Here is a 12,338-nt window from a genome sequence, read left to right as displayed (position 1 = left end):
TTTTGTTTGTTGGAAGATTTTTAATCACAGTTTCAATTTCACTACTTGTGATTGGTCTGTTCATATTTTCTATTTCTTCCTGGTTCAGTCTTGGAAGGTTATACCTTTCTAAGAATTTGTCCTTTTTTTTTTTTTAAATCACGCTTTTAGGGAGAAAAACTGGCAACTCAGGAGTGCTAGACGTTTCAGCTATGTCTTCCTTGCCTGCTCTCAAAAATCCTTTCACAGAACTTTTGTACATCTGTAAGTTGCAAGCGTCTGAGATATTTAAAGGAAAGCGTTGATGACACTTGGGTGTGGCTGTGAGGACCTGGGCCAGCTTTGGGAGAGGCCGTGTGGGCTCCTCCTTGGGGAGGGCTTCCCTCGTAACTGTCTTGTCTCCCAGCCCAGACACAGGGCTTTCCCACTTGTTCAGGTTGTCTTTAATTTCTTTCACGAGTATTTTGTGGGTTTTCATTCAGTGTACAAGTGTTGCATCTCTTTGGTTAAATCCATTCCTATATATTTTATTTTTTTTTGATGCTGTTGTAAATGATGTTGTTTTCTTAATTTCTCTTTCAGAGTGTTCCCTGCTGGCATGTTAGAAGTACCTCTGATTTTGCACATTGATCTTGTGTCCTGCAGCTTTGCTCTGCTGCACTCTTTTGTTAGCCCTCATGGTTTCTTGTAGATTCTCTAGGGTTTTATATTCTTTTTTTTAAAAAACATTTATTTATTTATTTTTTGGCTGCGTCGGGTCTTAGCTGCAGCACGCAGGATCTGTCTTTGCGGCGCGTGGGCTTCTCTGGTTGTGGTGCGCAGGCTTAGTTGCCCCACGGCATGTGGGATCTTAGTTTTCTAACCAGGGATCGAACCGGCATCCCCTGCATTTCAAGACGGATTCTTAACCACTGGACCACCAGGGAAGTCTCTGTGTTCCTTTTTAAGGTCAGTTTTCTAGCTGGACAACCTGGTTGAGTTCAAGCTTTAGTTGTGTCCTGTTGTGGTAGGTTGTGATTTCTGTCTGCGTTCCTGAGTGCTCGGTGGACCTCTTCTGTTAAGCGCTGTCATGTGGATGCTTGCGGTGAGACTCGTGGGGCACGGGGATGGTGACTTCATGGAGCTGGACTGATGCTGCGCTCCCGTTAACAGAAGACAGGCTGGTGCCCAGTGTCCTGTGGTCTGTCCTCCTTGGACTGTTCCTTTTGGAGAAGTAAAGCAGATGGGAGTGGTGAGAGCCTGAGATCGATCAGTCGTGATTGTTGACACGAGTGAAGTGGGGAAGCCACAGCCCTGATTGCTGTGACCTTGCGTGTATCCATTGCTGGGGTCCCAGTGCACCCCGACCATGGTGGGTGACAGCGTCCTGTTGTCTCTGGAGAGCATGGTGCTGACTGGGAAGTCCGAGTTTGCTGAGAGCTAGAGACATCGGTCATCTGTTTCCTGGCTTAGACCCTCAGAAAAGGAGTCTTCGTCTTGTTAGTCAGGATTTCAAGTGTGTCTGTGATGTCCGAAGGACTGCTCTCCATGTGGGTTGTTGTGTGGACGGTGCGTAGGGAGCGAGGAGCCTGTGAACTTGAGTGTGGACTTGCTGACCCAGAGGCAGGCTGGTGAAGGTTCGGTGGTGTCCGTGTCACTCCTGCCGCGAATGGGCAGCTTGTTTTGCCAGGCGCAGCACTGTGCCCTGCTCCAGTCGTTAGGGGCCTGCTTTCCCAGTCTGTTCCCACTTCCCCTAGTTTGATTCTACGTTCTTATCCCAGCTTTCAGGAGTTGCCCGGGCCCTGGTTTACCGTTTCCCTGGGGTTTCTCTTCATAGCTGTGTGGCTTGATATCTGAGAAACCCCTTTCTATCCTCCCCTAGGTTTGGCGGCTCAGTGGGCACTGGTCCCTGGACAGCAGCTCAGGCTCTCCCGCCTCCCCGTGTGCCCGTGTCTGTTCATTCTGCGCTTTCTTCTGTTCAGGGGCAAAAAGCGAATTGTCTGGAAACATTAATTTTCTGTTTCCTGCTTGCTTTGTCCTCTGGTGAAAAGAAGCATCTGAGTTGAAGAGAGAAGTTGTACATGGGGCGTTTGTTTTCCCTCCAGCTCCTTCCCCACCTGCCTCAGCTATGCCCCGTGCCCTCCTGCCCACCTTGTTCCCTTGAGCCTTCTTTCCAATCTAGCCAAGGAAGCAGCCTCTGCGTTCTTCAAACAGTGCCCTCAGTCCTCTTGGTTACATTTTAAGGTTTATTTTTGTTTTGTTTTTAATTAACATTTTTTTGTTTTTGGCTGTGTTGGGTCTTCATTGCTGTGCGCAGGCTTTCTCTAGTTGCGGCGAGCGGGGGCTGCTCTTCGTTGCGGTGTGCGGGCTTCTCACTGCGGTGGCTTCTCTTGTTGCAGAGCATGGGCTCTAGGTGCCAGGGCTACAGTAGTTGTGGCACGCGGGCTTCAGTAGTTGTGGCTCTCGGGCTCTGGAGCGCAGGCTCAGCGGCCGCGGCTCACGGGCTTAGTTGCTCCATGGCATGTGGGATCTTCCCGGACCAGGGCTTGAACCCATGTCCCCTGCATTGGTAGGTGGATTCGTAACCACTGCGCCACCAGGGAAGTCCTTAAGGGGGTTTTTAAAGCTTCAGTGAGAACAGCAGGGACATGTGTTCTCCGTTTCCAGTTTCAGGGAGGCGGTGGTTGAGTGTGGGCTCTGGAGTCAGCCTGGGTCTGAGACCTGGCCCCCCATTCGGGGTGACCTTGGTGAGGCTGTGCACCTTCACAGGGCCTCAGAGATGAAGTTAGGCCAAACAATATGAAATTGTTAATATGAGACTTTTTTTTTAATCGAGATCATTGTAGATTCACATGCAGTTGTAAGAAATAACACAGAGACCCCTTGGCTACTTTGCCTAGTTTCTTGCGATGGGAACATTTTGTCAAGTTGTAGTATAATATCACAACCAGAGTATTGACATGGATACAGCCGGTGAATCTTAATCTTATTCAGGTGGGCCTTCCTTGTACCGTGCGCGCGCAGTTCTGTGCGTCTCCGTCACATCTAGGTCCCTGTATCCACTATCCCCACCAGACACTGTCCTGTTTGCTTTTTCATAATCACACCCACTTCCCTTCTGCTTCATCGCCTCACCCTTGTCCTTAACCCTGGCAACCACCAATCTGTCCTCGATTTCTAAAATTTTGTCTCTGAGAACGTCATGGGAATGGAATCATGAATGTAACCTTTTGGGGTTGGCTCAGTACAAGCCCCTTGAGATCCATCAGAGTTGTTGCCACACTGGTAACAACTTTCTTTCCTTTGTGTTTCTGAGTGTTGTTCCCTGCAGACCACAGTTTGTTTACCATTCACCTGTTGCAGGACATCTGTGCTAATTCCAGTTTTGGGGAATTATGAATAAAACTGCTATGAACATTCTGTGGAAGTTACTGGACCATTTCTGACGTACCAAAATGGCGGTCTCTGACAACGCAGTCCAGTACCCAGAGGCGCCCTGCGCTCTGCTGGGTGTGTGGGTGTGTGGACCTAGCTGGTCTGTGCACAGACCTCAAGACACATCCTGCCTCCTCCGTGCCAGTGTCCGAACTACGGCAGAAGTTCCTGCTCTGGAAGGCTGAGCTCTGCGCTGGCCGCCTGCGCCCAGCCCCGTGCCCCTTGACCTGGAGCGTTACCACAGGAGCCCGCGGCTGCTGTCTCTGGGGAGCAGGGAAGGGAAGGCAGACGTGGACTCAGCCCCGCCGCCCTGTGGGTATGACCACCCTCCAGCACCTTGGTGTCCTGGCGCTGGTTCTGTCCACGGTGTGTGTGGAGCATCTGCCCACACGGGGCTCCGCTGTCACTCGCATCCACACTCCAACTTCTGCCCGGGAGCATTGTGGTCCCTGGGAGCTTGGGGTTGGAAAACTGGTCTGTGTCTTCAGACCTCCGGCTGAGGCCAGAGCAGCAAGACCAGGCTTTGGCTACTTGGGATTCCCGGCATCTGGGGCCTCTGGAAGGGCGGCACAGGAGGGCGGCCAAGGAGGCCAGGGCGGTGCTCGGTGCTTTAAAACCCAGAGTGTGGGCCAGCCGAGGGGACCGTGCTTTCCGTGGGACTGATTGCAACTGTCTAGTGCTCATCTCATGCTGAACGGAAACTGCGATTAGCAGTCACAGGCCTTTGAAAAATTAATTAATTAATTGGGTGGCATTGGGTCTTTTAAAAAATAAATTTATTTCTTTAGTTAATTTATTTTTGGCTGCGTTGGGTCTTCGTTGCTGCACCGGGGCTAATCTTCATTGCGGTGTGTGGGCTTCTCATTGCAGTGGCTTCTCTTGTTGCGGAGCACGGGCTCTAGGCGCACGGGCTTCAGTAGTTGTGGCACGTGGGCTCAGTAGTTGTGGCTCGCGGGCTCTAGAGCGCAGGCTCAGTAGTTGTGTCGCGTGGGCTTAGCCATGGTTGACACTGGCTTCATGTTGCCAGGGTCTGCGTCTGCACTCTGTCCCCACTGGTCTCTACTTCTGGGCTGGGAACGTGCTCTTTGAATGCTGTCGCTCTGACAGTAAAGTGTAGTCTGCTGTGTTTCCTTGTGAATATGTGGCTTGTTTATAGTTGTGGTGTTGGTTCTGATGTGAACGTGTGTCCAACACGAAGCTTTTTTCATATTTTAGGATATTTCTTCAATGTGCATTCCCCAGAAATGGGATTACTCTGTCACAAGGTACAAATATTTTAGAGGCTCTTAATTTGTGTTGTCTTCTAGGAATAATTGAGTCAATTACTAAGTATTTTCTCTTAAAATGAAAAGACCTTTAGACTAGAATTTAGAAGCCCTGGATTTTGTTTCCAACTGGCTTTTAATTCCCTGCATGACCTCAGACAACTTGAAAATTTATTTTTTAACCTCACTTAACTTGGGCCCAGTAGAGCACTGGTTCTCTACCCATGTGATTTTGCCCTTCAGGGGACTTGGGACAGTGTCGGGACATGTTCTAGCTGTCACAGCTTGGGGAGGTGCTCCTGGCATGCAGTGGGCAGAGGCCGGGATACTCAGCACCCCGCGGTGTCCAGGACAGCAGAGGATGATGTGGCTCCAGGTGGTAAGTTGTGCTGCGTTTGAGAAACTCAAGTTTCCTTCAAAACTGAATAGTAGTTGTATTATTTGTTGCATTCCGAGTGTAGACATTCATCATAAACTCTGTGTTGTTCCGTCACTGTCTTTATAGGAAAATTGAAAAGCTTAGTGACTTGTTGCTTTTCAGTAAAACCAAGGTGTGGTGATTGGAAGCTGCTTTTCTAGTCCTTGAGGTTAATAATGTCAGCTTCAAAAAGTCCTGTACCAGCAACATAAGGACAGAAAAATCTAAACCCATCTTTGCAAAACACACATACACATCTGTAAGCACAGGTCGGGAAACCACTTAGATCTTTTGGAAACCGAGTGCAGACCTTGGAAATCTGCTCTCCATAAGCACTGTGTCCTGGCAGCTGTGCTTGTCTCCTGTGTGCCTGTGCGTGTCCGGTCCTGATGCTGCACGGCTGGTGCGTTTGGAGGTGGGAGTGAGCTTGATGGGATTGTGGAACAATAGGTGTGAATGGAATAATGCTGGTTGTTTGGTTCTTGGGATCTCAGTTCTCTTCGAGGATGCCAGTTCTCTTCAGGACCCTGCAGCGTCACTGTGTTCACATGGCCAGGCCGCAGGCTTACTTGATTGGTTGATTTGATTTCGGGCATGGAGGTCTTTGGAGAGGCTTTTCAATAAAAGCTCTTCTTTTTATAATGATTTTGGAAGATTGTGCCATTTGCTTTTCTTTTGATACTGTACTTTGGGTTTACTTTCAAAGGGTTGAAATCGCTACATTTTGATGTAAAAATATTTGATGGATGAAAAGATGTTTTTAGTTGTCTCTGTACCTTTAAACTCCTAGTTTTGAATGATGGAAATAAATTATTTCAATTAATGACAAAATGGAAGGGTGCCCAGTTACACAGTCCCGGGAGCGGGCACGGTCCTCTCATCTTCCTCTCCAGTCCTTGTCAGGGCAGCAGAGGGGGACGAGGTCGCTGCTGGACCCGGGGAAGACTCACGGTGTAAACGTGAGAACCAGCTCTCCAGGCCCTGGGCCCTGGCCTGCCTAGCTTGAGCAGTATTGCTTAGACTTTGGGTGTGCTTCCTGGTTGGTATCCACCCCACCCCGACTTCCAAGAGGAACCATTACTTTGAAATTTATAACTATTTGCTTTTCATTGATTTTTTTTTTTTTTTAAGATTTAGTTTTATTTATTTTTGGCCACATTACGTCTTTGTTGCTGTGTGCGGGCTTCCTCTGGTTGCAGCGAGCGGGGACTGCTCTTTGTTGTGGTGCACGGGCTTCTCATTGCGGTGGCTTCTCGCTGGGAGCGTGGGCTTTAGCTCGCGGGCTTCAGTAGTTGTGGCTCGCGGGCTCTAGAGCACAGGCTCAGTAGCTGTGGCACATGGGCTTAGTTGCTCTGCGGCATGTGGGATCTTCCCGGACCAGGGCTCGAACCCGTGTCCCCTGCGTTGGCAGGCGGATTCTGAACCACTGCGCCACCAGGGAAGTCCCTTTTCATAGATTTTTACTGTATATGTAGTAAATCGAATATATTAAGTTTCACGTACTTTTGAAAGACACATATATTCAATATATTCCTCTGAGATCTTTTCTCACTCACTGTTACGGTTTTTGAGATTCGCTGATGTTGATACGTGTAGCTGCAGCTTACTCATGAGTAACGGGGTTGTTTGCCCATGGCTGGCCTGCCTACGAGGCCCCTGTGTGCTGCCACCCCCAGACGATATCTCTTAGTCATGTTGACGAAGTGTGCCAGCCCTTGTGGGGCCGCCCCAAACCTCTGGTTTCTCCTGCCGTGGACGCTGGAGGCATGTCTCCGACCTGGGATCCCAGGAAGCTTATGTGGTCTGAGTTACGGTCCTTTGCCTTTGAGGATGGATCCCTAGGTGGATAGAGAGAGGAGTGGAGAGGATACGGGGTGGCCGGGACCGGGCCCATCTGGGTACCGCAGGAGCACAGCTTGAGGCTGGGAGAGGGCCTCCAGGCGGAGCAAGGCGCACGGGCCAGCCGTCGGGGCTTTGTGAGCCAAAAGGAGAGTTCACATTTTACTGAGTGTGACGGGGGTCCGTAGAAGATGCAAATGCATAACTTCGACAAAGGTTTACTGTCAAACTCCAAGTAAGGTGAAAGTCTGTGGACGGCCCTTCCAGGGCCCCAGTCCTCAAGCCCCTTCTCTGGGGAGAATGACCGGCCCATCGGAGTGTTCTTTCCTTAACTGGGCCTCTCTGGGCACTGCCGTCCAGGAACCATGATCAAGAACAGAGACTTCCACCTGGGTAGCGTCCTCCCACAAACCACCAGGTGTGAGTGCCTCTCCTGGTGTCCTCTCCCTTTACAGCCCAAAGCAGCCAGCCAGACATCCTAAAAACCTCTTGCTTGTCTGGAGTTCCGTGAAGTAAAGGAAGGTTGTAGTGTGGTCCAGATGGAGAGAGGCTGACATTTTAAAATGAACTGAGTAGAAATTATTATTTACATGAGCTAACTTTACTCTCTTCTTTCAGAATACCCTCAGTGCTGCTCTGGGACACGCCTGTGTTGGATTTAATTTACAGCCATCAACCTCGGCTTTTAGCGATGGACTCGGTAAATATTTTATCGTATTGTCTCTCTCATCAGTTTGTGTTATTTTCATTGGTTTGTAAAAAGAAGTATCAAAATATTTCTTACGTCTTCACATTGGTTTTCTTGAGCTTGATAGAGCTTTGGCTAAGTGTTCTGGGTCCTGGATTTCACTTAACTGAGGGTGCTTCAGGGCGGTGGTGAGCTGTGTGGTGTCCCAGCGAGAGGCGTTCTCTGGACAAATTAAGACAGGTTGGCAGCCTGGTCTGTGACAGAAGTTGGTTTCTTGTCAACTTCTGTTGTCTTACTGGCTCAGTCCCCAAGTGGTCTGGAGCCTGTAGGACCTGCTTGCGGTGCCTGTTTTGTGCTCTGGGCGTGTTGCACACACACCATCTGAGAACTGTCCCTCCTCCTCTGGGGAGGCAGGCTGCCTGGCTGTGCTCTGCTCTGTGTCCCGTGTGTGGGCCAGCTGGTAGCCACACGTGGTTTTCCTGAAGTCCGAGGCCAGCGTGTGTGGTTGGTGGGTGTGGAGTGGGCTCCTGGCTCATTTGCCCTGAGCCTTGCCTCCCGCCGGGAATTCCTAGCACGGCTGTGCCCGGAGAGGCAGCCGCCCTCCTGCGGCCTGGGGCCCGACTGGCACTCCTGGCTCTAGGACAGAGCCCTCCTCCCCTGGGACACGTTGGAAAGAAACCGCTTGGCTCCTTTGCATGTTTCCTACCGTGGCCAGGTATTAGTGTTTTAAAGCAAACAGTGCCAAAGTGTATTTTCTATTTTGTGTTGTTTCTAGCAGACAGGAAAGAAACCTTTCCTGCTGCTTAATCTCACAGACCCCGTCCTCTATCTCAGCCGTCATTGTATCCGGCCACTTTGAAATGCACCTGGCTGGACTCTTTGACTTGAGGAAGCGTTTCCTTGGAAATGGGGGTGAGGTATGATGGAAAGATCTTAGTCTGCAGGGTGGTCTGGGATTAGAAAGAAGCCAGCCCGGCCAGTGGGGTGTGGTGGTGAGGGGCCGTGGTGGGCCCTGTAGCATGTTGGGAGCGCTCCCACGGCCGTCTTCCAGGATGAGCCCATGCATTCAGCTTGGCTGTCGCGGGCTGTGGGGCAGCCATTGAGAGACTCAGCCCAGCAGGGGGTGAGCTGGGCGTGGAGGGGCGGCCGGGCCCACCCATACTGCAGGCTCGAGCCTGGCCTTTGTTTGGAAATGGTAACATTGGCCGTAATTTATAACGAGGAAAAAGAAGACGCTGCTTAAATTAGGTTATTAACAAGCATTTGGTGATCGCTGCTTAAAAGGAAACAAGTTATCCGCTGCTCTGCTGAGAGACCTGGGGCTGGCCCAGTTGTTCTGGTGGATTGTGAGCAGTAGGGGCGTTAACGTTCGCACAGTTTCCTGACATGTGAAGGGCTGGCTGTTTGACGGTAAGTCCCATGGCAGTAATCCACGGTGTCTAATGCCGTTTATCACTTTTGTGAACCATAAATATTCAGTTGATATTGATTGTAATTGTCTTTAAAACATCCACAGTGTATGGAAGGAATAGAGATAAAGGTGCTACTTTGATCACCAGGGGGGCCCCTCCCGGATCCGGGGCCTGCGTGTGTGGGCACAGGTGCCGGGGTCTATGATCCATGACCTTTGCTGGCAATCAGAAGGCACAAATAGAAAAACAGAATAATTTTGCAGGCTCTCTAATAATTGTTCATTGTTATTTATATCATTCATTATTTTATTTTATTTTTTTTGCGGTACGTGGGCCTCTCACTGTTGCGGCCTCTCCCGTTGCGGAGCACAGGCTCCGGATGCGCAGGCTCAGCGGCCATGGCTCACGGGCCCAGCCGCTCCGCGGCATGTGGGATCTTCCCGGACCGGGGCACGAACCCGTGTCCCCTGCATCGGCAGGCGGGCTCTCAACCACTGCGCCACCAGGGAAGCCCCATTCGTTATTTTTAATTTTCATTTTGACCACGTAAGGTAGAATATGAAGCATTTAGATCACATCTGAGATCACTTTTTCTGACAGAGGTGGGCTTGTTAAATATCCTTCAGGGCACACTGCTGTGCTCTCGGCCCTGCCCTAAGGTGATCCAGGTGTGGTTGTGGCTCCAGGGTCCGGGAGGGGGCGGGCCTATGCCAGCTCTGGACGTGGGCCCAGGTACTGCTGGGCCTCGGCTCCCCTGCCCTGTGAGGCGGTGATGGCCATACTCATCTGAAAGATTTCCCGAGAGCTTAAGTGACACTGTTTATGGAGGTAAAGCTCAATGAAAATAGAAGCTTTAAAATAGATTTATTCTTTGCTTTCCTTTCTCTAGCATAAAACACTAGTTTCACCTGATGGCTGGTGTAATTCTCGCTGTGTTAACATCTTTCTTGGTAAAGCGCAAGGGTCGGGGGAGAGGTGAGCCTTAAATGGCTCTCGATGGCACGCGTTCCCCCAGGGTTCGGTGAGGGTGTGGCTGCTGCCGCCGAGGGTTGTCAGCAGCAGGGACCCCAGGGCAGCGCAGGGTGGTACCGTTGCTTCCTGTGGACAGGAGTTCTGAGTGATGTTTCCAAAAACAGAGTGGCTTCTGGAAGTGGCTGTTAGAGTAATAAAGGCAGTTTGTCTATCTGAATGGAGGCTTGGATCTAATGGTTTATGTTTCTAATTGAACACCTTCATAAAAAATAGAAAAGTGGTCACTTTCTAAAATTGAAGTACAGTTGATGTGTAGTATATAAAGCTTATGTAGTAAGTTACGGTATAGTGATGCGCAGATTTAAATGTTACATTACAGTTACTGCAGAGTGATCACTTTTGACTTGCTGGGGTGTGCAGAGCAGTGACACGCCCTGTCTGTGGCATCCTGGCGCCCGGAGCAGGCTGTGCTCACTGTGGAGCTGTGAGCACGAGAACTGCAGGTCTTGTCAGCGGCAGAACCAAGTCCCCCGCCACCTGCTGTCCAGATGCGGGCTGGGGGCGTGGGGGAGGGCGTCCTGTGCCTGGGGCCCCTCGTGACGGGGAATGTGTTGCCGTCTGGTGATGCAGCTCTTCTGGGCAGGTCTCTCCGTGCCCCTCACATGGCAGGAGTGGCAATTTGCTGACCCTGCCACCACCCAGCTAGTGGTCGGCCACTAGTGACTGTGGCACTTCACAGTCACAGCACACGTGGCTGGGGGGGTGGCTACCGTCTTGTGCCTTGGCTGCAGGGCGGAAGGCTGGGTTGGATTTGCAGGTGGTAAGAAGCTTGTAGATACTAATGCTAATGATACATTTGCCTTTTTAACAAGGATATTTGTCAGGATTTAAAAATAGGTAACAAAGCACACTTTTGCTTCTTTCTCTAAGAAATATGTCTAGCTAATTACACCAATAAAACATGTATTCCGGATTTTTTTTTTTTTTTTTTTTTTTTTTTTTTTGGGTACGCGGGCCTCTCACTGCTGTGGCCTCCCCCGTTGCAGAGCACAGGCTCCGGACGCGCAGGCTCAGCGGCCATAGCTCACGGGCCCACCCGCTCCGCGATACGTGGGATCCTCCCGGACCGGGGCACGAACCCGCGCCCCCTAGCATCGGCAGGCATTGGCAGGCGGACTCCCAACCACTTCGCCACCAGGGAAGCCCCGGATTTTTGAGTATAGTAAATTTTTATTGTAATTTTAGAGTTCTGGGGAAAATTCATTGTCTCGGCTCCCTTAAAATACATGCAAAGTATGGAATATTAGATGTCATTTAAATTAGATTTCATTAAACGCATGCTTTTTGTTCATATAAAAGTTGGCAGTTGTGTTCACACACCTCCTCAGAAAGCTCTCGCTCTCCCTACCACAGCCCTTGTTGGTCAGTAGGACTTGGGTCCTTTTATTCCAGGACATGGGAGTTGCCTGGAGAGTGCACATGCCCAAGAACAGGGTTTGGAAAATAGGCAGGACAGAGCAGAAGGGACGGTCTGAGCCCAGGCTGTGCCCCAGCTCCTTTCCCTCTGGACGTTTCTAGCTGAACTGGCCTCTGGGCTCTGGTACCTCAGCTGTGCTGGGCAGGAAGGCATGTGGAGATTCTGCTTGCGACTGGAAGGGTTTGTCGGCTGTTTGTAGCACCTCATTTGTTGCCTATAATATTGCCATTGTTTTCCCTCCATCGTTAGCTACAGGGATTCTCATGGAGCCAGTGTTCATTTTATTTTATTTTTTTTTATTTTTTTATTTTTTTTTTTTTTGCAGTACGCGGGCCCCTCACTGCTGTGGCCTCTCCTGTTGTGGAGCACAGGCTCCGGACGCGCAGGCTCAGCAGCCATGGCTCACGGGCCCAGCCGCTCCACGGCATGTGGGATCTTCCCAGACCGGGGCACGAACCCGTGTCCCCTGCATCGGCAGGCGGACTCTCAACCACTGCGCCACCAGGGAAGCCCCCATTTTATTTTTTTTAACTTATTTTTTATGTTTTTATTTTTCTGCCTACACCACAAAGGCTTGCGGAATCTCAGTTCCTGGACCAGGGCTTGAACCTGGGCCACGGCAGTGAAAGTGCCAAATCCTAACCACTAGACCACCAGGGAACCCCCATTTTATTTTTTTAAATATTTATTTATTTATTCATTTTTGGCTGCGTTGGGTCTTCATTGCTGCACAAGGGCTTTTCTCTAGTTGTGGCGAGCGGGGACTACTATTCGTTGCAGTGTGTGGGCTTCTCATTGCGGTGGCTTCTCTTGTTGCAGAGCACAGGCTCTAGGCACACGGGCTTCAGTAGTTGTGGCTCACGGGCTCTAGAGC

The 12,338-nt window shown here is 50.5% G+C and overlaps 1 protein-coding gene across 6 annotated transcripts in view; it reads left to right on the top strand.

The window, feature by feature from the left end:
* Positions 1-12,338, top strand: part of ANKRD11 (ankyrin repeat domain 11) — a 168,329-nt gene that overhangs the window by 59,661 nt on the left and 96,330 nt on the right. For 5 of the 6 annotated variants that reach the window (XM_032612287.1, XM_032612282.1, XM_032612288.1 and 2 more), the window contains exon 2: positions 7,534-7,615. The exons of the other annotated variant lie outside the window; for it this stretch is intronic. The gene's annotated coding sequence lies outside the window, so the exon portion shown is untranslated. The remainder of the gene's footprint in view (positions 1-7,533; positions 7,616-12,338) is intronic. 6 annotated transcript variants of the gene reach the window in all.

Source organism: Phocoena sinus, chromosome 19 (assembly GCF_008692025.1).
Source record: "Phocoena sinus isolate mPhoSin1 chromosome 19, mPhoSin1.pri, whole genome shotgun sequence".
Classification (NCBI taxonomy): domain Eukaryota; kingdom Metazoa; phylum Chordata; class Mammalia; order Artiodactyla; family Phocoenidae; genus Phocoena; species Phocoena sinus.
Note: the sequence above shows the minus strand (reverse complement) of the source record. Positions and strands in the feature narration are given on the sequence as shown.